Below are 25,358 nucleotides of genomic sequence, written 5' to 3' on the forward strand. Positions count from 1 at the left end.
AAACCCTTGGAGCCTCGGCCTCTCCCGAAGAATCTCCCTGCAACGCAGGATGCTGCTCAGTACTGTGCGTACCACCAGCAGACAGGCCATGCTACCGACAATTGCTTCCGCCTCCGTCATGAGGTGCAAGATTTGATTGACAATGAGGTTATCCTCCCACCCACCTCGGCGAAGTCTGTTACCACCGAGCTGTTAGACTTTGAGGATACTGCAAGTATGTAATTAGAAGGTGAACCACCTGCGGGCGGCATCTGGGTGTATTTTGAATATGGCGTCTGGCACGCATTTTTGAGTGGCTGTGAACGCTAACTTTGTAAATCCTGGCTTGGGTATCGAGTCAGTATTTTGTTTTGAGTCCGTTTCTTTGTCTTGAGTCGGTCCTTTTTGCTTAAGGGTCTGTCTTGTTGTATCGAGTCAGTCCCTTTTGTATATAATACTAGGTGATTCTGGGGTTGTTGCCTCGAACACCGTTTTGTCTTGTAATTATCTGTTTTTGTTTTGAGTCTGTTTCTGCCGAGGGGCCAGTTGCACCAACAAATCTGAATGAAACAGCTGTTGCTATCTCACTTTCATGCTTGCTTTCAGCATAAGTGCCAGAGAATTTGATTGGGCTGACAGTACATCTCGCCTGCTCTCTTGTGCGCCAAACTCATTGCATTAACCTAAGTTTTTCAAAAAAAAAACCTTTTGAACACTGCGGTGATGAAAACGAAGAGGAAGGAATTCCTTGGGTTTTGCAAAATTTTGATCATTTTGAGAGAAAGAGAGGCGTGCTAAGCCTTTTAATGAATGAAATCATGCTTGTCGGCGTGAGTACTGAGAAGGACCCTGGCTTAATCCAGATCGGTTCCACACTATCTTCGGCACGAGCGATTTGTCGCTTTCTTAAAAACTTTCAAAAACAAATGTTTCACGCGGCCCTGCGAAGACCTGTGTGGAATCGCTCTTGAGATTGCACAGCCTAGGATCGCTCTCAGCCTCAAGATTCAACCCGTTCGTTTTCAAACTTTGAACCCGTTCAGAACGTTCAGAAAGTTCAACGGTCAAACGTCATGCAAGGTCTGTATGGCCAGATCAGGGGCAGCCCACGAGCAAGAGGCACCAAAGCCGAATCTGCATCAAAGGAGTAGATCTCACTAGAAGGAGCTCTTGGAACAACCATGATGGATTCTCCTACAAATCATTGCAACAGCCGTTCTCCTAGACACAGAGAGGCTTCAACTTCAAAAACCATTTGGCATGGACTTGTTACACTTTTACCCTTTGAGAGGCTCGCTGGGCCAAAAACTCGGAAGGGCGACCTAGGCAAAAGTTAGAGCAAGAAAAAAATACAAAAAAAAGAAGCAAAAAATGCAAAAGAAAAGAAAAGAAAGAAAAAATGTGAAAAAGAAAGAAAAAGAAATGAACAAAGGAAAATAAAAAAAAAAAAGCTCGCAAGGTCGAAAACCCGTATCGGGTGCCTTGGCAAAAGTTATAGCCTGAAAAGTGAAGGTTAAAATACCCGAGTGTACCTTAACCGGAACTACGTAAGGCTTGATTCCCATGTTTGGGATACGTAGGCAACTTCGTCATGAAGTCCAGCCCCCAACGCTGTCATAGCGTCTCAGTCCATGCAATGGTTTCAACTTCATCCCAAAGTCTAGTCGCCAACGCTTCCAAAGGCGACTGTGTCCATATATTTGTTGTGACCGTCTTCGTCATCGCTGTGTCCAAGAGCTCGACCACTGCCAATGAAGACTGTTTGCGGACTGCTGCGGCATCGTCCAAACAAGGGGCAACTTTCCGTTGCCACGAGTCGCCGTGAGCCGCCATTCAAACCAGGGGCAACTTTCCGTTGCCATCCACCCCCTTCAAACCAGGGGCAATTTTCCATTGCCTCCGATCCGAGGTTGCGCATCTCAAAGAGTAAGTTCCATGCCCGTTGAGCATTGACTGTTTGAAAAATAGTTTTTGAAAATTTTTACTGAGGTTGACTATTTTCTCGAAAACTATTTCATTTTCCAAAACTGGACCATTGTCTTGGATGCAAAAAGGAAAATTTTCAGTGCTTGCAGCCTGACTTGCATGATTTTCAAATCAAAATCGAACAAGAACGTTAATCCGACTCTCATTTTGATCAAACTTGTTTTAGTAGAAAACCAAAACGAAAAGAATGGTTAAAATGATGAACTAGGGCACAGTTGAGCTAGGCGTTTTGTCTCCCCCCCCCCGTCATCGACGTACTTGCCAGAAGAGCGCTCTACCCGCCAGAAGAAATAGCCGTGAGCTAACGGTGTTGAGCATGAACCCACACCTTTCTATTTATCCATCAATCACCCCGGGGAGGGATGAAAAATGAGAGAATGAAAAATAGAGAGGTGTAAGTTGAGAGAAAAGTGAGGAAAAGGGTTTTGAGAGAAAATCCGAGCTTGAGTGCCAGAGTGATGTGAGAATCACAAATCAGAAGGGGGTGGGAAACAATACCCAGATTGAACTGGCTCCTCGTGATCTGAGGTCCCCCATCTTCGCTAACGCGTCTGTGTGTCGTGTCTTTTGTGTTGTTTATCTCAACCTTTGTTTTAGGTCTTTTTCGAGCGTGTCTCGTTGTGTTTAGGTTGTGTACCTATAATTGAGTCCTCCCCGCTGTGTTCAGTTGTAGGCTCGATACCCCGGTTTGAAAAACCCTCATTCGATTTCAAAAATCATTTACACTCGGAATGCTGTGCCATTCTCTACATTTGAACGTGTTTCAACTCCAACCGGTTCCGTCTTTGAGCTCCGTCTTGTCAGATTGGGCCGTTCGCTCAAGTTTGCTGTGTGCAGGAAGAACCGAATGTTGTGCTAAGGGCTGTATGCAGATTAATCCCCAGTAGAGCAAGGGCTGTGTATCCAGAATCAGGCAATGGGTTGCTTGGGTTATTTTGCTGTTGGCTATTTAGTTATCTGATTATTACAGTGCAAGTGCTCAATTTTCAGACAACCAATCAATTTCATTTACATTGAGGTGTAGCATGATGGAATGCGATGCAATACATGAGATATGTAAATGTAACACTTTTTAAGCAAAAATCTGTTCATTTCATAATCTTTTTCAAGTACAAAGTTTTGAGGAAAACAAAATCTGCCTGCGGCAGTACCAAGTATCCTGACTATCAAAAAGGAAAAGTACAAGAAAGAAAAGAAAAACAACGAAAATCTATGTCCAGCGACTCCAGGGGCCATCAGTCTGTCCTGGTCCTCTTCCTGGACGAGGGTCCAGGAGCATTATCAGCATCGTCGTCAGAGCCCGAGCTAGAACCGCCTCCGGTCTCCTCCTCCGATGACTCGGACTCCGTCTCTGCCTCCGCCTCTGACTCCTCGTCATCATCATCATCCGGGACTGGAGCTCGTGAGCTGCTCCCGACATGAGCGCGCCCCGCCTTGGAGCGGGGGAATACTCGGCCCTCCTCATCTCTCCCTCGGGCAGGGACGGAAGGTCCAGCTGGAGCACCTCCTGCCATAGGAATCTAGAAAGGAGGCTGAAAAAGTACACAAAAGGGAAATGCATTAGTATGCCGTGAACAGTTTATCAGTGCAGAATGCAGTGCATGAGTACAGTGTATGAATGCCGTGAACAGTTTACCAGCGCAGAGTACGGTGCAGAATGCAGTGTATGAGTACAGTGTGTGAATGCCGTGAATAGTTTAATAGTGCAGAATGCAGTGTATGAGTACAGTGTGTGTATATTGTGGACAGTTTAACAGTGCAGAATGTAGTGTATGAGTACAGTGTGTGGATGCCGTGGGCAGTTTAACAGGGCAGAATGCAGAGTATAGTGTATGAATGCCGTGAGCAGTTTACCAGTGCAGGGTACACTGCAGAATGCAATGTATGCAGTGTGTCAGATGCTGTGAGATCAGTGTATCAGGTGTTGTGCCATGCATCAGATTATGTGAAGCAGTATATGAATGGTTTGAGGCCAGTGTCAGGAGAACATACCGCAATGCTGTAGAGGGCCAGGAGATCAAAGGTCCGCTGGAGCATCCCCATCATGGAGGCATTCATCTCCAATGACTGCCGGGTGTACGCAGAAGAAGCCTGCAAAAGTATTAGATGCATCAGTATTCTGTGGAATATCAAATAAACTAAAATGAAATGACTATACAAAAGTGCAGTAATACATACCGGAGGCAAGTCGGGGACACCGACGAACTCGTGATCAGCTGGCGGAGGGGCGAAGGGGATCTGATAGGTCACCCCACCCTGCCCCTGGAAAGTCAGTACAGCAGGCAGGGCGGGCCAACAAGCCCCCCGTCCTCCCTGAGCTCCGCCCCTGCCACGGACTCGGGCCCTCCTCGAAGCTCCCGCTCCAGCTCCTACTCTTGCCCCAGCCGCTGGCGCCGCAGGCCTGGCCCCCTCCGCTCGACGGCCGTAGCTCAGAGGTCGCATCAGGTACGTCTGCACGTACTCTCGGTAGTCGCCGGTGCCTCTGAAGCGGGCCTCGTCCCAGCCAATAGTGAAATCGTCCATCTGCTCGGTCGTGAGCCCCTCGGTCTCCCTCATATCCGCAGGAGGGTGAACCGGGACTATCTGCTCAAGTAACCCTAGGGTCTGGCGTAGGAAACGCTCCCCTGGGTACTAAGCCCGCAAACCGGGCCCTCCAACAAGATCCAGAAACGTGAGGTCTCATCGGCACCGGCAAACCGATCTCGAGTCACAACTGGCAACGGAGCCCACGGCTGCCAGGTGATCTGAAAATGCAACACAGTTTGTTATCTACTGTTATAGAAATATGCAGTGGAAAGGCAAAGCTTAAATAAACTGTAAGTAAAACATACCTCCGCGGGGGTAATGGTGTCGAAGTATCGGCGGAAAAAGCCGAATGTCTCTCGTGGCCTCTGGGTGCACCTCCCGTCAAAGCGACGTGAAAACGGGACGACCAGAGGAGTCTCTGTGACTGGTATGGGAGCTAGCCTAGGAAAGTAGGCGTAAACCCACAACTGCTGAGAAAACATCAATATGACAATCAGATAAAGCAGAATATGAAATAAAGCAGAAATAGCAGAACCGTGTATTGTGCAGTGTATTGTGCAGAGTGTGCAGTGTGAACGGTGTATAGTCGGTGTAAAGCAGAATGTATGTGTGTGCCGTGTGTACAGTATACAGCAAGTATAAAGCAGACTACAGTGTGTGCAGTGTACAGAGTACAGAAAAAAAAATATAGAACAGAAATGAAAAGCGGAGAAGAAGTGTACCTCCTAGGCTCGCCAGTAGCCACCAAGGAGCTGTCCGCTGCCACGGGAAGCCGAGCTCATGTATCCATAGAGGGTGGCCAGAGCGGCGCCGCCCCAATCATAATGCAGGATGTCCCGGACGTCCACCAGTGCGCTGAGAAGGCAGAGAGGCACGGTGTTCGCCCGGTCGGCGAAGATGGTCGTCCCGAATAAGAACATGAGGAAGTCGCGGGCGTACCTCTCCTCGGCCTCCGAGGTCATCAGATCTGCGTCACCGAGAGTGGGCTGGACCCTAAACTGTACCTCGAACCAGGAGTACCGCACAAAACCTGGACGAGCGAGAGGTGGGGCCTCCCTCAGCAGATAGACCGGAGCGGCGGTCCACTCGTCCATATCGATATCAAAGGGGATCGGATCACCCCCCACCCCAATGCCTATGAGCATCGAGAAGTCGTAAGGGGTCATCGTCATGTCCCCTGCTGTGGAGAAGTGAAAAGAATCGGTGGTATCCCACCACCTCTCCGCCAGGGCGGTAAGGAGAGGTCTACACGTGGTGAGCCTAGAGAGCCCTCGACAGAAGGCGCCGAAGCCCGCCCGGTCCACTATGCGATGGACCGCGTCAGGGAGCTCGTCATACCACTCCCGAGCGCCAGTGTTCCCATACCCGTGGATGGTATGGGAATCCTCCTGTAAACAGAAAATAACAATTGCAAAACAACACTCAAAATGCAGTTTTAAGAAGCATACAGTATAGCATGCGTGCAAGTTTAACAGATTTGAACAAATACCGGGTGCCGGTGTGCTTACAGTGAACTACAGTGTGTGATGCGTCAACATGTTTGGGGGGTTCAGAACAGATATAGCATGCGTGCAAATTTAACAAATTCAGACAAATACTGGGCATCGGTGTGTTTGCAGCGAAAAACAGTGTGCGCCGTGTGTTTGAGTGATTCGGGGTTAGTGCAGTGTGTGTGCATGTGCCAATCTCAAACAGATGTCAGTTGTATGTATGTTTACAGTCAACTACAGTCTACGGTATATCAGATTTCAGCAGTTAAAGAGTACAACTAGCTACGGCAGTTTTGTATCCTACATTGCGGAAAGTAAAGCAGAAGACAGAGAATTACCTCGGAAGCGCCGAAGGACAGGTGGGAGGTAGGCTCGCGCAACAATAGCTCGAGTGGCACGTGCCTCTCAAAGCTCCGAAACTGGCGGAGTCCGTCGGGTGGCAGAACATGGATCGCCGACTGGTAGGTCGCCGGGTCGAACGGGCGCTCGCGCAAGGGTAGGAGCTCAACCTCGGGATCCATCTCATGGTCCGAGGGAGTCCCACCGCGTGGAATGTCGTCCGCCATGTAGAGAATGGTAAGAAAATAGCCGGAAGAAGGAAAACCGGGCTAGAATACGAAGAGTCAACCAAAAAGTCAACTCCCGGAAAGGCCAAAAATGACCGGAAAGGCCGGGATGTGAAAGGGCACGAAAATCAAGAGAAAAACAAGGGGAACAAACTCCAAAAAGGTGGGAACGCCAAACGAGGCACCGAAACAAAGATGTGTTCGGTTGAAAATGTCCGAAACGCGAAGGGAATCGCGAATTCGACGACGAAACGGGCGTAGAACGCGAAGAAACGGGCAAAAAAGGAGAGAAAAACACTCTAGAGAGAGAGAGTGAGAGTTTTCGGCGGAAGGGAAGTGAGAAAATAGGGTTTGAAACCCTATTTTAAAACCCCCGAAGTGAATTGCCGAAACTGCCCCGACTCAGGAACTGTTTGCTGGTCTGCAACATTTTGTGCCGGCCGGCACAATATTGTGCTGATGGATTTATTTCACAGTCGGTGGACTGCCGGTGGCCTCCCCTCCCTGCCGGTGGTGTTCCCACAGCCTCTCACAGCCATGTTTAGGCCATATGAGAAGTTTTTGGTCTTCATAGCTCAAGAAAGTGCAAGAAAGTGCATCTCCGACGCTCAATCGGCCTCCGTTGTGACCTCGAGTCGTGTCTTCTATGCGTGGCACTCGAATTCATGCAAGGTGTATCCTTTTTGTATCCTTTAAATTTCAAAAGTTGCCCCATGTGCGTTGCACGCGTTCATCGCACTACTTCGGTGCATTACATCGCGCTGTCATGCGCCTCACAGTTGCATTGTTATGCACATACTACATGCGTTGTAACACGCACCCCTTGCATTATTATGCACATCTCTCATGCATTGTCATTGCATTTTTATTACAAGCATTGTCACGCATTTCAAATACATACGTCGCCTCGGGCATCGTGCGCGTTGTCGTGCATTCCCTTCCCTTGCATTGTCATGCATTTCGAAACACGTGTGTTGTTACGCATTTAGATCCATTTACATTCCGTGTAGCATGCGTGTCACACTTAGCATCGTTTTACATTCCGTGTGGCACACGTGTCGCACTGGGCATCATTTTGCATTGTATGAGGCATGCATGTCTCATTTGCCTCATTTGCATCGGCATGCGTGCCTCATTTGCATTGGCATGTGTGCCTCGTTTGCATTGTCTTACATTCCTTGCGACCTGCATTGTCTCGCATCCACTTTGCACTGCTATGCATATTAATTTCATTACCTGCGTAGACCACATGTTTTGATTGAGTAGACCGCATATTAATTTCATTACCTGCGTAGACCGCATGTTTTGATTGCGTAGACCGCATATTAATTTCATTACCTGCGTAGACCGCATGTTTTGATTGCGTAGACCGCATGTTTGTAATCACTTTTATTACTTGCGTAGACCGCATATTAATTTCATTACCTGTGTAGACCGCATGTTTTGATTGCGTAGACCGCATATTAATTTCATTACCTGCGTAGACCGCATGTTTTGATTGCGTAGACCGCATTTTAATTTCATTACCTCCGTAGACCGCATGTTTTGATTGCGTAGACCGCATATTAATTTCATCACCTGCGTAGACCGCATGTTTTGATTGCGTAGACCGCATATTAATTTCATTACCTGCGTAGACCGCATGTTTTGATTGCGTAGACCGCCTATTAATTTCATTACCTGCGTAGACCGCATGTTTTACTTGCGTAGACCGCATATTAATTTCATTACCTGCGTAGACCGCATGTTTTGATTGCGTAGACCGCATATTAATTTCATTACCTGCGTAGACCGCATGTTTTGATTGCGTAGACCGCATATTAATTTCATTACCTGCGTAGACCGCATGTTTTGATTGCGTAGACCGCATATTAATTTCATTACCTGCGTAGACCGCATGTTTTACTTGCGTAGACCGCATATTAATTTCATTACATGCGTAGACCGCATGTTTTGATTGCGTAGACCGCATATTAATTTCATTACCTGCGTAGACCGCATGTTTTGATTGCGTAGACCGCATATTAATTTCATTACCTGCGTAGACCGTATGTTTTGATTGCGTAGACCGCATATTAATTTCATTACCTGCGTAGACCGCATGTTTTGATTGCGTAGGCCGCATATTAATTTCATTACCTGCGTAGACCGCATGTTTTGATTGCGTAGACCGCATTATTGTTCAATTTCATTACCTGCGTAGACCGCATGTATTGATTGCGTAGACCGCATATTTGTTAATTTCATTACCCCAGCGTAGACCGCATGCTTATGATCAATTTCGTTGCCTGCGTAGACCGCATGCCCCACTTACATATCTGTATTTTCACAGCATTGTTATGCTTCCCACTTGCTTTGCGCTGTCACGCATTTTCGAGTACACTACTATGCATGTTGTTAACAATATTGTACTTGTTAAGTTTGTTTTCTTTGCAGGCACGATATTGTATGTACGGTTCATTTGAGGCTGGTGCAACCAGACGAGCTGCACAGGTATTGTATCCTCCGAGTGAGACGTATTGAGAATTGCATAATTCTCTTATATCCTTTCTGCATTGTAGTGTAGTTTGGTGTATGCTAGCTTAAAACTGTCGCATGTGTGCTTCGTTACAGCTTTCTTTGCATGATCATAAGTTATGCTCGGCTCTGTGCATTGTCTTGCATTTTGCCCCTGCCTTCGGGCGCATATCTTGTTTGTCTCGCATGTTTGTCTGAGTCTTCGGCCTTGTCAAAAATGGGTCGTCTCTGGGCTTTGACATTCACTCCCGTCATTGTTATGACTTTCGAGTTCTGTCAAAGAGGGGCAACTGTAGACACCCCATTTTTGACCGTCCTCAAGACTTGGACGTCACCATTTGAACACTCGGTGATTATCCATGTTTGTGTTCGTTCGGAGTTCTCGGAGGTCTCGTCTCACGCGCCTTGCCTCAGGATCTCCGAACTCGACTGTTTAGTGTCTGGTTTTGCACCAAACACTTGTGTTTTGCCTTGGAGGGGCAGGGAATGCCTTGTGAGGCATCCCCACTCACCACCGGCAGTGGCTAGAGGCCACCGGCTGGTTTTTGCTGCCATCGGCACTATTTGTTGCCGGTCGGCACATTTTGTTGCAGGTCGGCACTCTTTTCTGTCGGTCGGCACTCTTTTTTGCCAAAATGGCATTTTTGGCCGGCCGACTACTGTGCATCTGCTTTTGCAGATATTTTAAGACAGCTGTCTTGCTTTTGGCTCCCCTCCATACACGTGTATGGAGGGATTTCTCTCTTGGAAGCTTGTCTTGTAAGCTTTACAAGACAATAAGCTTCTATAAAGAGAAGCTTTGTCTCTTGGCCTTGGGGTTAGAGACTTTAGACATTTTAGAGACAAAAAACACAGAGAGAAGCTCTGGTTTTTAGGGTTAGGATCCATACATATCCTATCTCTCTTTTTCTCTCTTTGTGCTCTAGGTGTTTTGTGTCTTACTATTGCACACAAACACCTAGTGTTTCACCTTCCTCTAGCTACTGAGGTTCTAGGGGACTGATTTTGGTGTTTTGGTGTTGGATTCAAGCCAAGGAAGGCCATTGGAGCATCATTGTTGAAGAGGTCTTCAAGGGTAAGAATCTCACCCCTTTATTCCCCATTTTTGCACCTTATTTATACCTATCTTAAAATCGTTTTTGAGCTTAGTGTATAATACAAAAAAGTTTTGTTTTTTAGCCCTCTTGATTGTTTATTAAGAGTGTTTTGTGGTTTGAGGGTGTTTGACCCCTCTTAGGCCTTGAAAGGCCTCATTTTGTGCTATTTTGTGCTAGTTTCGGGACTTTGGTGTTTGGGCCTCTTCACCACTGAGGCAGGGCACGCGAGCCGAGACCTCCGGGGACTCCAAACGAACACAAACATGGATAATCACCGAGTGTTCAAACGGTGACGTCCAAGTCTTGAGGACGGTCAAAAATGGGGTGTCTACATTGGGCCTCTTCACCACTGAAATCTTGAGGGATTTCAGTGGTGGAGATGGTGCCTTGAAGTCTCCAAAAGGAGAGGGCCATCCCCTCCCCTTGTTGTCCTTGAAAAGGACCATTTTTGGCCTCTTGAGAGAGCATCATGTTAAAGTGTGTATTGACCATGTCTTGGCTGCTTTCCATGCTTAATATGTTGTATTATACCTCTGTTTTTTGTTGGTTTTGGTACACCATGCATGCTTAGCATACCTACCATGTAATGCCATGTTATTGCCTCAATGTGCCTTAGGTTGTTAGCCCTTGTTGGAGCATGTTTTAGGCTTAGTCTTGTGAAGGTTTTGTGCATATTTTGCCATGTTTTAGGTCTGTCCATGGTTGTTTGGGTCGGATTTGGCATGCATCATAAAGCCCCTTTGCATTTTGGCTTGTTGGCCTTAAGTGTGCGCATGTATAGCATGACATTTTTGCATTGATTTGGTGATTTGGGACCATCCACCATGTCATTTCAGACCTTATAGTATGCTTGTAAGCTTGCATTTGATGTCCCCTTAATGACTTGTAAGGTTGTCATCTCATGCTCCATGTTCGTGCCTTCATGCATGCCACCATGTTTAGGCCCCTAGGATGTCATGTCATTGTGTTCTTAGCTTTGTTTTAACATGCTAAACCTCTGATTTTGGTCCTTCCTTTCATGCCATGTTTGGTCTTGCTAAGAGTAGTTCAATACCCCCTTTAACTTGCTTTGAGCTTTGATCATGCTAGCATGCATTGCTTGTGTTAATTGGTAGGTTTGGAGCCTCTAATTCATGCATATTCATTGTTTACTTTGCATGCCATTAGCCCACATTATGCCTCTCCCAAGTGTGCTTGAGAGTCGCCTTTTTATGCTTAAGTGTCGGTCCTTGTGTGCATGCATGTTTACATGCCATTTAGTCCTCATTTTATAGCACTTTGGCCCTTGTTTTAGGCCTAATTAGAGCTGCCTAAATCATGTGTAAGTCCATCTTTTCATCCATTTGCATTGCCTCATGTTTGCTTGTATGCTTGCATAAGTGCCTTGCCATGCCATGTTGCATCCTTAGCTTGCATGCCTAGGTTGCATTGCATCTTGCATGCATGCCTTGTTCCTTGACTTGATGATAGGAATTGGGCCTTGATTTGTGTGTTTGGTTTGCATTTCATTTGACATGAAAGTTGCATACTTGACTCTTTGGGCCATCATGCATGGAAATGCGTGATTGGTGGTCCGAGAATCGAGACACATGCCCCTTTGAGTCACAAACATGATAAGGGACATGAATGGTGCATATATGCCCTGAATTGTGCTGTCATGCTTTGCCTTGCCCTCTGTTGCTATCAATTGCAGATTCTGCAGGAACACTTTGCCGAACGGCAGTGTTAAGTGCCGACCGGCAATCCCTTCTCTGCCGACAGCTTCATTTTGTGCCGATGGACATAACACACTGCCGGTGACAGTTCCATTCAGCCGGTGGCACTCCTCAGTGTCCAAGGAAACAGTCCTGAGGTTTTGACAACCTCCAGAGGAGTGAAGAAAGGAAAACAGAGGCAGACTATGCATGGCGGTGCGATTCCGAGCAATATCCGAGCATGCGCTGCATTTGGCCCTCCCCCCCCGAGGCGGTTTACTGCTTTTCTTAGCTTATTTAATTTGTTAATTAATTAGGCAATTTGTAATATTAATTAGCTTGCGTAGTTAATTAATTTGTATTATTTATTCGGTCCCTCCGAGTGAGGGCAAATCTGTAATAAGTGTGTGTGAGTGGAGTGTATGTCTTCCAATCCCTACTTCTTTCTTCCCTTTTACTTACCTGCTTTGATGGTTAGTATTAGGGCGCGTTTAATTTAGCATACCTTATGCTATGCATGCGTGCATCCATACATTTGTCTCGCATGCACCGGGCTCGGTACATCACGCTAACCGCATCTGTATTTCAAATTCCAAACTGAATACATGTTAGTTGTGCATTTTCATATGTCATTCATAGACTAGCCGAGCCTACTCTAGTGACATTTTGTATGCGAAGCATTAGGCACTTAACATGGACTTGGATCATGCATTGATTACTAATATGTTCCTGTTTTTAGCTCGGAGTACTATGTAAGTATTTATGCTTTAGCATCTCGCATGCGTGTGAATGTTGCCATGACAGTATGTTTGCCATGCGGCTAAATGCTTACGTGATATAAATTGTTTGAATGCCTGTGGGTGAAGGTTGGATTGTTTGAGTTGGAAAAACTCGTTGAAATCCGTATTTTAGCCTACTTGCGAGTAGCAAATTCCAAAGCGCTTTTCAAAACAAACGGATATGCAATGCTTATTTCCAAATTAGACAATCTAGTCTATACTTGTTTGCTGCGCGCATAACATAGTAATTCTAGGCTAATAAATGGAATAAGAACACATAACGTCTTCAAAATCGGATATCATGGTTAGTAGAGGCCGGTCTTCGGACCGGGCGAAAGGGGGTGCTCATAGCTGACCTTCCCCAATCGTACCCAAGCTCCCGAGCCGAGACAACTCCGGTGATGACGGACATGTGGCCTTCGGCACCGAGTCAGGGTTTCCTAAATTTCCCCATTAAAAAATATTTAGGTGGCGACTCTGTATCTGGCAAAGCAGTCCATGTTTGGCACTTCTTTTCAAAAAAATCTGTTTCTCAAAACGATTTGCCAGATTTGGACTCTTTGGTTCAGATTAAGAACCGCGACAATAAAATCGCGAGTCCGAACTGTAGTAGCGAAGGGCCTCTCGCGGGACGCGTCTATAGAGGCATGTTGGATATGTTAGCTACCATCTTCCTATTTTACCTCCTCGAATGGACTAGCTACGACATAAATCATTTTAACAAAAAATTTCAAAGCTAGCTACATATGAAGAGTTTTGGAAGGCTCTTTAAACAGTTTGTGTGGATAAATAAGTAAAATAAAGAGTCGTGTTGGAGTTTCTCTACGTGTCCTTATAACTATACCAAATTTATAAAATTTATTGCATTTTTTTTTATGCAAAAACTCAAAAATTATAAGATAAATTATAAATATATCCCTGGGCATTTACTTAGAAGATAGATTGTCCCTTGTGATTTGGAAATTACATCTTACCATTTCAAGTTTCTAATTGCATAATAAATGACCTATTTTGGTTTCGTTTGGCTAAAGAGGTTGGGGCTAAATTAGCCACTAAAACACAAAATAGGCTAAAAAGTCAATAAAATAAAATGTCATATCCAAATCATACTTATTTCAATTTTTCTCTTGCACAAGTCAAAAAAGTCAAAAAATAAACCCAAACGAACTTTTTAGTCCCACGGTAAAACAATCTTAATTCAAAAAAGCCAACTAAAGAAGCTTTTTCCAAACGACAGCTTTATTAATAAATCATCGGCTCAATTAGTAATTTTTAATCATGTCATAAATATATTTTAAAATACGGAAAAATTAGTGAAACATCCTTCTCCAGCTTTATGTAGTAGAAGAGTTCAAAATTATTATTAGCTAAGGTCCCTCAACATTTTCACAGAGAAAATTCGACTTAGAGAAATTTTGCCCAACTCAGAGAAATTTCACCCGACTTAGAGAAATTTTGGCCCTAACTCGGAGAAATCTCGAAATTTCTTTGAGTTAGGGCAAAATTTATCTAAGTCCGACAAAATTTCTCTGAATTAAATTTTCTCTGTAGAAATGTTGAGTGACCTTCACTACTATGAAAATATTGTATGTCATTTATCTTATAAAATCTTAATACCAGGGACCTTAAAAAAATTCCGCTATTTTTTTTTTTTTTTTTCATGTGGCCATTTATAATTTTGAGGTAATGAGAGGGATTTTTGTATTTTTTGATAGTGTATGGGAATTTTCATAATTTTGCCAAATTCAAAAGAAGAAATTTTTTAAAATCTTAACGCTTATATGATTTAGGATTAATTACACTAATCCCCATTAAGACAAGTCCACAAGTTTGGTATAATTATATTATAACCGGAAATATAACTTTCATAAAAAATATTTTGTCCTTTAATCATGCTATTAGTACTTGAAAAATGATAGGGCGAATTACACTAACGGTCCCTATAGTTTAGGACTTGTGTCACTTTAGTCCATGACTTTTCAATCGTGACACATTTGACCCTAAATTTTGAATCATGTTCCAAATAAGGAAAATTGAAAATATTATTACTCAATTTCAAAGGTAAAGTCGTCAATTTGATAAGATATAAACTTATCTGACAAAAATAAATGTCAAAAAAATATTTTTTGAATTTTTAAAATTATTTCTACTTACTAAAGATAAAATTATGTAAAATTGATAAATCTTTTACACATTTATTTATTTATTTATTTTACCAAATTAGCTTTTATTATGTGTTTGAATAATGATCATGTAATGGATGGTTGTTTTTATTTTCATTAAATTAGTTTTTATTTTTTTAAAAATTCAAATATGATGATAACTTTGATATCATTATTAAATCAATCCATTAAATCAAAAAATCTAAAACGAAAAATATTTCATTTATTAAATATATCGATTACACATTAAAAGCCTAACAGCTACTCATTACATGATCATCATCCAAACACATAATAAAAATTAATTTGGTAAAATAAATAAATAAATGTGTAAAAGATTTATCAATTTTACATAATTTTATATTTGGTGGATAGAATTAATTTTTCAAAATTCAAAAATATTTTTTTGATATTTATTTTTGTTAAATTAGTTATATTTTATCAAATTGACAATGTTTCCTTTCAAATTGAGCAATGATATCTTCAATTATCCTTATTTGAAACAAAATTCAAAATTTATGATCAAATGTGTCACAATTGAAAAGTCAAAAACTAAAGTGACACGAGTTCCAAATTATAGGGACTGTTAGTGTAATTCGCCCAAAATGATAATACCAACGTTTTAACATTAAAATTTATATCTTTTGTTTAATTATACATGTGTCTATATATCATTGGTATTAGCTACACTTGTTTTATCATCGGTGTTAATGACATTCCTGTAAATTTTTTGATAAAACATTAAGAATCTTTAGTATTTTTTTTTTTCAAAAATAACATTTCATGGAAGTTATTTGAAATAGGAGGGTGGGTCTCTAATCCACTTTGTAGATTGGACAGTATTGTTGGGCTCGTGAGACTCATCACGGGTCCCATTTTGATAATCCGAACCGTTCAACATGCAGAGTTTGTAGAGTACTTCATTTTTGCAAAAAATCACGTTAATCGGATATGGATAGCCCCTTGATCTGAATATATTTTTAAAATCTTGTTTACCATTAACAAAAATATAATTTGATCAAGGGACTATTGATATCTGATTAACGTAACTTTTGGCAGGGATAAATTACTCGGCAAGCTCTACGCATTAAACAGTTCAAATGATCAAAATAAAATCTGTGACGGACCTCACAAATCTAATAATACCGTTCAATCTGCAAAGTGATTGGAGACCATCCTTTCCCTATTTGAAAATGGGTTCTGTTTAAGTGTGCAACCCCCTTAAGGTTGCACACCATATGCAACCCAATTGTTAGCCGTTAGATTACAATAATTGATCAAGACCATTGAATTGTTTAATTGTGAAAAAGTTGAAACCGGGGCAATCGGTTAATGCTTGTATTTGCATGATTGCATCCCACTCACTCTCTGTATTTTGTCCCCATCTCTCTTTGTTCTCCTCTCTGTGTAAGGTTGGGTCAGTGTAACTGTTGATTTCCATTAACAGCGAAAAGCCCCTGCCGGGTTTGTTCCATTGACGAAGCTCTGTAGGGAACAGTATAACGGGCGATTTCCAACGACAACGTAACTACAAGCCTGTGTTGTTCCATTGCTGAAGTGAAGCCCTTCTCTCCAACTAGATATGAGGTATGGAGTTGTCTTCCTCTCTCTGTCTCCCTCTTTGTCTCTCTGGCCTCTTCACTTCAGCTATTTTCCATCAACTAAACCCCCATCTTAACTTCAACCGCTCTACGCTTCGCTCAAACGGAAACCCCTCCATTGGCAACTAACCTTTCTCTTTCTCAAGTGAGTGTTTGTGTTTGCACAAACAACTAATCCATGTGAAAATGTCATGTTTGTGTTTGTGTTAACATTTTTCGGTTATCAACTAATTGTTTGTACTAATGTCATGTGCAGTATGGCCCGAGCGGAAGTTAAAATGGAAGGCGATGATTATGGCATTCCAAATGAAGCAGATGACATTCGTTTGATGAATGAAAGTCGGGTGGAACCTTATCATGGTTGCGAAGCTGGTCCGAGCAATGAAGAAGCAACCAACATGAACGTTGGAGATGGTGGAGCCGATGTGAAAAAAGAAATGGTTGACGATGCTCATGGCAATGACATGGTTGGTGATGTTGAACGTGCTATTCTGGAACAGAAATTTGATTCGGTCGAAGATGGAAAAGCTTTCTACAATGCGTATGCTAAAGCCAAGGGATTTAGTATACGAAAATCTAGATTTAACACAAATAAAGAGGGAAAGGTCGTTAGTAGGCTGTGGTTGTGTTCAAGGGAAGGTCAGAGATTACCAATATACTTGGACCGTGTTGCTGAGAAGAGTAGAGCTCCCAAGGCACTAACAAGAGTAGGTTGCAAAGCCCAATTTTGCATACGGTATGATGCAGATGCTGGTGAAGGGGGAAAGTATGTTGTGACTCACTTCGTCGCAGACCACAACCATGAGTTGGCGGAACAACACTGTGTGATGTATCTGAGGTCACATCGCAGTTTAAACAGCACTGACAAAGCTCAAGCAGTGGCTATGCGCGACGTCGGTGTGAAGACTAGCCAAATCATAGACTATATGGTAAATCAATCCGGGTCTTATGAGAATGTTGGTTTCGTCCGTACGAATCTGCACAACCATATTCAAGCCGAACGTAGAGCAGAAGTTGAGGATGGTGATGCGCAGGGTGCGTTGGTTTACCTATGTGCAAAACTTGATGTTGATGCATGTTTTTTTTACAAGTATGATGTGTGTAACGATAATAAGTTACAAAATCTGTTCTGTGCAGATTCGAAATCGCGGGCCGACTACGCAAAGTTTGGTGATGTGTTGATATTTGACTCAACTTACAGAACCAATGCATACAAGAAGCCTTTTGTCATGTTGGCTGGTGTGACTAGCCACTTTAGGACCACGATATTTGCATGTGTTTTGCTAGCTAATGAGACAATTGAGACATACACATGGGTTTTTGAAACATTTATGGAGGCGATGGGCAATAAAGCACCTGTGTCCGTACTGACAGATGGGGATAAGGCGATGCGAGAGGCAATCAGAAGAGTATTTCCAGATGCAAGACATCGATTATGTAATTGCCATCTTGGGAAAAATGTTGTTTCAAATGTTCACATAAGTGGCTTTGCACATGCTTTCAAGCAGTGCATGGACATGGAAACGGATGAGACAAAGTTTGAGCATGGCTGGACGACAATGGTCGAAAAATTTGGACTTCAAACCAACAGTTGGGTGTTGGAGACATATGAGAAGCGTCATATGTGGGCTGAGGCATATATGCGTGGACATTTCTTTGCTGGATGAAGAACACTTAGCGCTCGGAGTGTATGAATGCTTATTTCAATCCCTTCCTCCAACACAAATTGAAGCTATATGAATTTGTTAGGCACTATGATCGGGCTCTTGCAAGGATAAGGTATAACGAGGCTGGAGATGATGCTGAAACAAATAACACTTTTCCGGTATTGATTACTCCATTGCAAGCTATAGAGAGACATGGAGCTGAGCTATTCACCCGAAATATATTTAGAATGTTCCGTGATTAAATCTTAGAAGAGGGGAAGTTGAATGTCAAGGACGTGTTCCCTTTGCCGGATGGTTAGAAATGCTACTATATTCATAAGTACATAGTGAAGGAAGATCATGGATAGTAACACACAGTCCAGTGAATGCTGCAATGAGATGTTCTTGCATGAAGTTTGAGTCGTTGGGGCTACCTTGCTGTCACATGATATGTGTTATGAAAGCCGAAAATTTAACGCAAATTCCCCCAACTTGTGTGCTGCATAGATGGACATGGGCTGCAAGCAAGGATGGCCAGCAATGGCCTCAACCCTCAATTGATAGCACTACAACACAGACGACCCGGTATGGGATATTGAGTTCTCCCTACAACGAAATGTGTTTCTTTGCCTCACAATCAACGGAAGGTTTCAAAGAGGCTAGGGATGCATGTCTTCCGATGACGAGCCGGATGAAGAAGTTATATGAGAGGAATCTGAACGATGGGAATGGAGACAAAGGGAAACATTCATTCCCTCGACAATTTGGAGTAGAAAATCCTGATGTTGTGAAGACAAAAGGGAACCTGGGACGGGCCTCGTCCAACTGTCGAAGACCAAGAAAATGTGGGAATTGCAAATGCATTGGGCACACAAAGCGAACGTGTCCTAAGGTTCGGTTTAGCCGAACAGTGGATACTAACTCAGATGCAGATACACCCCACATAACTGACCGTGAGTACAATGCGGAGTCATTGCCCGTTCGCTGCAAAATTGGGTTGGTGGATCCAAGTACACCGCACATTAAGCAGCGGCGACTATTTTTCGATGCTTCTCCTGATTCCAAGCAGCCTGCGGGCCAATACGGTAGTGTTGAGGTAGCAGTGTGCAAAAATGATTCGACCACAATTGATGAGGCGAATCAGGTAATTGTATAATTTGTATGATTTACTTATTCCCTTAATTTATTAGGTAGACAGTACTAGCTATTGAAAACACATGGAAATAATGTATGTAGTTTTCATTTTGCACGGATTGCTGTACGTAACGTGTAAATCATTGGTTATGTACAATGCTAGGAAATGGCACAACGTCACCGATGTACAAGGCCATGAGTTGTAAATTTCTCACATTATTTAGAGTGATGTTGTCATTTGTGTTTGCAGTGACTTGTCATTTTGAAAACTAATTGAAGTGGAGATATATATGGGTTGTCTGTATTGTTTTGGGTGAGAAATTGGCTTATGTCTGTATTCCAAGATTCCTATTGCGGGTTGCTTGTTTATGTTCCATATTTGGTTGGATCTAACTGAAGGGTTTTTCGCGGTGTGGTTTATCAACTAATGATGTGTTTGGCTTCATATTGATTTGGTATGACTTGTTTCGGTAAATTAGTATTATATTTCGAGTAAAATATGAATTTTGTCCATGTGGGTTTGCAAAATTACATACCAGCACATGCATTTTGTATATAATCCAAATGGCAGTTAATTTTGGGTGTTACTTGGAGAAAGTAACCCAACGAACTCATTACTTTATCTCCATGCCGATTGTTATATGAATTACGAGTTACGAACAGGAGTTGTGAAATTATTTCATGTTAACTATGAAAGTATGGGTTTCTTGTTAGTAAAATTATGGTGGGCCTATATCGACAGCAACGAAGCAGTAATTTAAAGTTGACAAGTTGAAGAAGAAAATCAAGCAATTGTGGTATTGGTTCGAATGCCTGAAAAGGATAAAGACTTCTTTCGATGAACTGATGGTAACAAAGTAGAAAGTAACAAAGTAGAAAGTACAAAGTAAGTTGTTATGTTGTTGTGTTGTTGTGTTGTTTGTAACAAAGTATAAAGTAAAAGGGAAAAAACTACTCAGAAGTTGCAATGTAGAAAGTAAGTTGTGTTGTTGTTCATGTCCTCTTTCTCTGCAAACATTCTACCCTTTATAGCTATTATTTCCCACGACTCCATGATCTGCCGATTCTGTAACTGCTTCTGTGCAACTTCTGTAACTGCATGGTCATTTCCGTGTCTTCAAACCACATAAAACCTTCACTTGTACCTGTCGAAGTGCATATAATTGAAGTTGCCACCTGTGCCCAAGTCCTTTTAGCCTTTCCTCGATAGATACAGACTCCCAATTCGTTCATGTTTCCACTTGGAGGCTGGCCACTAAATCCATGAGCACTGCCAGTAACTGCTCCAGCGTGTAAGTCAGGTGGCATGCAAGATTTAATGTTAGTTGAATGGAGCAGCTGTTGGGAGAATGTGGGAAAAATAGGTGCAAAGAGGAACTTTTAATCTAATATCTAATAATAATTTAGCTGAAAATATGAGTGAAATTTTTTTAAAAAATAAGTAGTTTCAGTTTTTTTTTTATTACAAACCCGAGATGTATATTTTATTTTTGATGTAAATAAGTTGTGTATTTTCTTTACGTAAAATGTAGGACAACAATTATGTTTAAGTCATTACAATACAGAAAAAGGTTATTTCAAACATAATTTCAAGTTTACCGACATTGAATATATTTTGATTAAATTACAGGGGAAATTAATATTTGGCAGAGTCTGATGATTCAAAGTCAGGACAGTAACAGTGAGTGGCCAAGTGTTGTGGTTCAGTGGCCCAGTTTGCAAGGATTGTGGTTGTGTTTAGTGGACAATATTCTATCGATTTTTGTCTCATAATGATGAGGGACATGCCCCACAATGGTGAAAAGGAAGGTCGACAGGGAAGAGTCAATATTTGGCAGAGTGGACTTGAAAATTCGAAGTCAGGGGGTAGTTACAGTGGCAGTTATGGTGTAGACGTGTGTGGGATCATGCAATGATGGGCCACAAAAACAGTATACGGATATTGAAACGAACAATCTCCCTTCTAGGCTTTCCAAGTATACTAAACCTCCACTTCTATCTGTCGATCTCCCTTTTCTTGTGTTTATTTCATGGCCACCAACTGTTTGAAACTTCTATCGACAGAGCAAGGCTCCTGCTTTGTCTCATGCTTCCTCCTGAAAGTGTGCCCACTAACTCATAATGATGAGGGACATGCCCCCACAATGGTGAAAAGGAAAGTCGACAGGGAAGAGTCAATATTTGGCAAAGGGGACTTGAAGATTCGAAGTCAGTGGCAGTTATGGTGTAGACGTGTGGGATCATGCAATGATGGGCCACAAAAATAATATACGGATATCGAAACCAACGATCTCCCTTCTAAGCTTTCCAAGTATACTAAACCTCCACTTCTATTTGTCGATCTCCCTTTTCTTGTGTTTATTTCATAGCCAGAAACTGTTTTAAACTTCTGTTGACATAGCAAGGCTCCTGCTTTGTCTCATGCTTCCTCCTGAAAGTGTGCCCAGTAACTCCATGACTGGTGCTAAAAACTTCCCCCATCACTTCTAGGTGACCCACATGCAGAGAGCCCACTTTGAAGTGGTGGACATTCCTTCAGACTTGGCCACGTGTCCTTGATTAAGTGGACCATCTGTCGATAGAGACTGGCAAATCTTGGTGCAAAGAATGGCCCCCTTGTTCAAGTTAAATATCATATGAATTAACCTTGCGGAAGTGATTGGGACCCCCTCCAATCACCACCTGCACCCCCCCTCCCTACACACACACACATGTGGGGGCTAGTGATTGAAGGAGAAAGAAAAAAAAAAGAATTTTTTTTTAAAAAAACTGGCCAATCAGAGAGAGAGGGGTCATGGGGGTGCCCCCTTGTGGGGGTCCAAGTCATATGATATTTAACTTCAACAAGGGGGCCATTGTTTGGGCCCAATAGCAAATTTATTAGTATGGGCCCCATCATAAGCTATAAAAGACCCACCCTTTCAACTTCAAACCACTTCATTTCCCTCTGATTTGAACTCCCCAGACTGTACTCCTTCTTCTCAAGCATTGCCGTTCAAAACCCGAGCACCACAAAACCCTAAGCCATGGCGCCGAAAAAATCTCAACCATCACCATCTGAGGAGAACAATGAAGACCTACTTCGCTTCCCAGACCCTATCAGAGCACGTATCAGTCCTCTAAAATTTGGTGCAACCCTATTGCCCAGCACAAGCTCTGTCGCTAAGGCTACTCTAGGCCCTACCTTCGCATCTTACTTCCAAGACGAGCTAGCTCTATACTATCCCCTTGGTAATGGTGAGAACCTTCTTCTCAACCAACCTGGACTTAAGTGGACTAACTGGAATGTCAGCAAAAACCCACTCAGATCGTGGAGGTCACCAGACTCTGTTTGGCGAAGCTGGGCCAGGAGAATTGAAGGTCACGACGGTGAAGTATGGAAGCACCAGGGCATTAGTGAAGCAATTAGACTGCCGACTAAAAATTATGACATGGACAAAGGGCTGATTGCTGCTGCTGCATGCTTTTGGCCGCAATCTTGTAACTCCCTACTCTTCAATTTTGGTATGATTTCCCCTACCATCTTAGATGTAGCTCACTTGACTGGTCTCCCAATCTTGGGCAATCCAATTCATGCTCTCCTTGAGCCTCCAAAAGTGAGCTTTACTTTAAACATTGACATGTGCTATACATATTTTGCCCAAAAATACAAAGGTAAGCCTGGTTCCCCTGTCCACGACAAAGAAAGAACTGTTTTTACTTACTTTGGCTTTGTGAGTTTCTTTTTTGTGTCCCTGGGTACAAGATCACGAAAGAGTACCTCCCCCTTGCCTTGTGTATGCAAGATGGCCAACTTATGGCTTTAGCCCCTTATCTTCTTGCCACCCTTTACAAGGCCCTATTTTCCTTTGTCCACAAGAAGATTTCTGGCAACTGTGGTGGCCCCTTCTGGCTCTTCTAGGCCTGGTTGTATGCCTATTTCCCTCAGGCACGACCCCCACCAGCTAACACCTTGAAACTTGTTTTCTACTCCTATGCTGAGCAACTGCTCACTTATAACAGCCAACCCATCCTCATTTTCAGAAATCAGCTTACCATGTTTTACAACCTTCCTTCGAAGAGACCTTCCAACTTGTACATGCCATTTCAAAACTTTGAATTCTCCTCCAGCAGACTTCGCTTCCTCTTCGTAGACCCTTCTAATTTACACAATGAGCAAGTCCAAGAACAAAATGAGACTTGGACACATATTCTCACCTCTAGACATGTGTTGGTTGGCTGTTCCATATCCTCTGCCAAGATGTCCAACTGCAGTTTTGAGACATACTGTCCCAATCAATGGTCCAGGCAATTAGGTCTTTCCCAAGGTATCCCTTATCCTTATTTCCACCCAACCATCCATGAGGAGATTGGCTCCAAAATCTTCTTCAAAGATCCTACGCAAGCTGAATCCATTTTGACAGAGAACACCAAACTTTTCCAAGATTTTGGCCCCTTCTTCTTCAAACCTGCTGCGGACTGCTCGACTGCTTTTGACCATTGGTGGGGACTTATGTCTGCCAGTATTTTCTGCAAGCCACTTGAAACCTGCCTTCACGACACTTGTATTCATAATCAGGGCCCTATATCCTCGCCTTCCAAGCTTAAGGCTGCAGGTATTCTTCCTTCATATACTTCATATCCCTGACTGTGTCATGCAAATTTTATTTTTTTTCTCTACAACACTAACTTGTTTAACCTTTGACAGCCAAAATTGGGCCTGCTGCTGAACCATTGGTTAGGGACCAACATAAAGGCAAGGCTCCAATGGATGCAACTACTCAAACAAACACCCCCTCAGTTCCGAAATTAATGGCAGACTCTTTCGCAGCCGCGCAGACACAAGCACAGAGAGGAACTACCACCCGTACCCCTGTCGAGACAGAGGTCACGGCAAAGAAGAGAGAAGAGCCTTCCACTGCTCCTGCTCTAAGTACAGACCTAAGTGATTGGCCAAACAACATCAAATCCTTCAGGGCAGCTCTACCAAGTATGCCTTCACTTTACATATTTACATCATCTCAATTTCCATTCACGCCTGACTGATCACTTACTTTTGTGCAGAGAAAAAGAAGGAGATTACTCCTTACTGCTGCTAATGATGAGGATCCTTCCACTTCTCCTCAACACATTCATCCAATTCCCAGTCCCATCAGTAATGTACCTAAAGAACCCACTGTACAACCAACTCCACCACCACCTGAAGCATCACAACAAACTTCCTTACAACCTGCTTCACAGTCTTCACCACAGCAATCTACACAATCTGCATCACAACATCCTTCCATTTCTCCTCAACACGTTGTCCCTTCTGTCTTTAGCCCTCAACCATCTCCATCCAACCCCTCTAATTCCCAAACTTCAAATAAAGAATCAGAGAGGATTGAATTTGACATTTCAATCAACAGCCAATCCTCTCCAACAGATGACAATACAAAATCCCCTGAACCAGAAGTTCACAACAACCAAGGTAAATAGAAATACAAATATGACTGTTCATTTGGAAAAAAAAAAATTCTCTTTAAGTAACTGGTATTGTTCTCCAATTACAGGGATGGACATAATACACGACTCATCTCCACATCCAATGTCTGAGACAGAACTTGAAGGTCCTCATCACTTTCCCTTGTTAGCAGAACCAGAAAAAGAGCCTGAAGGCGCTGATGCTGCCATTTCATCAGTACCAGAAACAACCCCTCCTGCTGCCACAACCGCAGCCGAACAAGGCCAACCATCTGCGCGCACGTTATCAGGATAGGTACTACCATTTCCAACCTCATCCTATTTACTCTTTATTACTTGTAAGCATATATTCTCACCAAATTATTTATGTTCACAGGCCATCGGTCCATGTCAGGATATTTGGGCCGAACTTTCTATTCTTCAATAACATCTAGACGAAATATCCCCATTGCCTCAAAGGCTACATCTCTTTCATGCTGAAACTCAACAAACCTTAACCACCTTCATGAACCTCATTAACACCCCTGTTGAAGAAATCATTCTCCACAAACCTAATGAAACCTTGGCCTGTCTTACTGCTGTTCTAAACCTCTCCCATAATCCTTTCAACCCCATTCATCTGAAGCAATTGGCCAAGATCATCACGGAATGGCCAACCTTTTCAGAGATGGTTCGGACTTGCTCGAAGGATATTCCAACCAAAAAAGATTTCCTAAATGAAGCCCACACCAGATCTACT

Source organism: Camellia sinensis, chromosome 6, assembly GCF_055761805.1.
Source record: "Camellia sinensis isolate YWXY chromosome 6, ASM5576180v1, whole genome shotgun sequence".
Taxonomy (NCBI): Eukaryota; Viridiplantae; Streptophyta; class Magnoliopsida; order Ericales; family Theaceae; genus Camellia; species Camellia sinensis.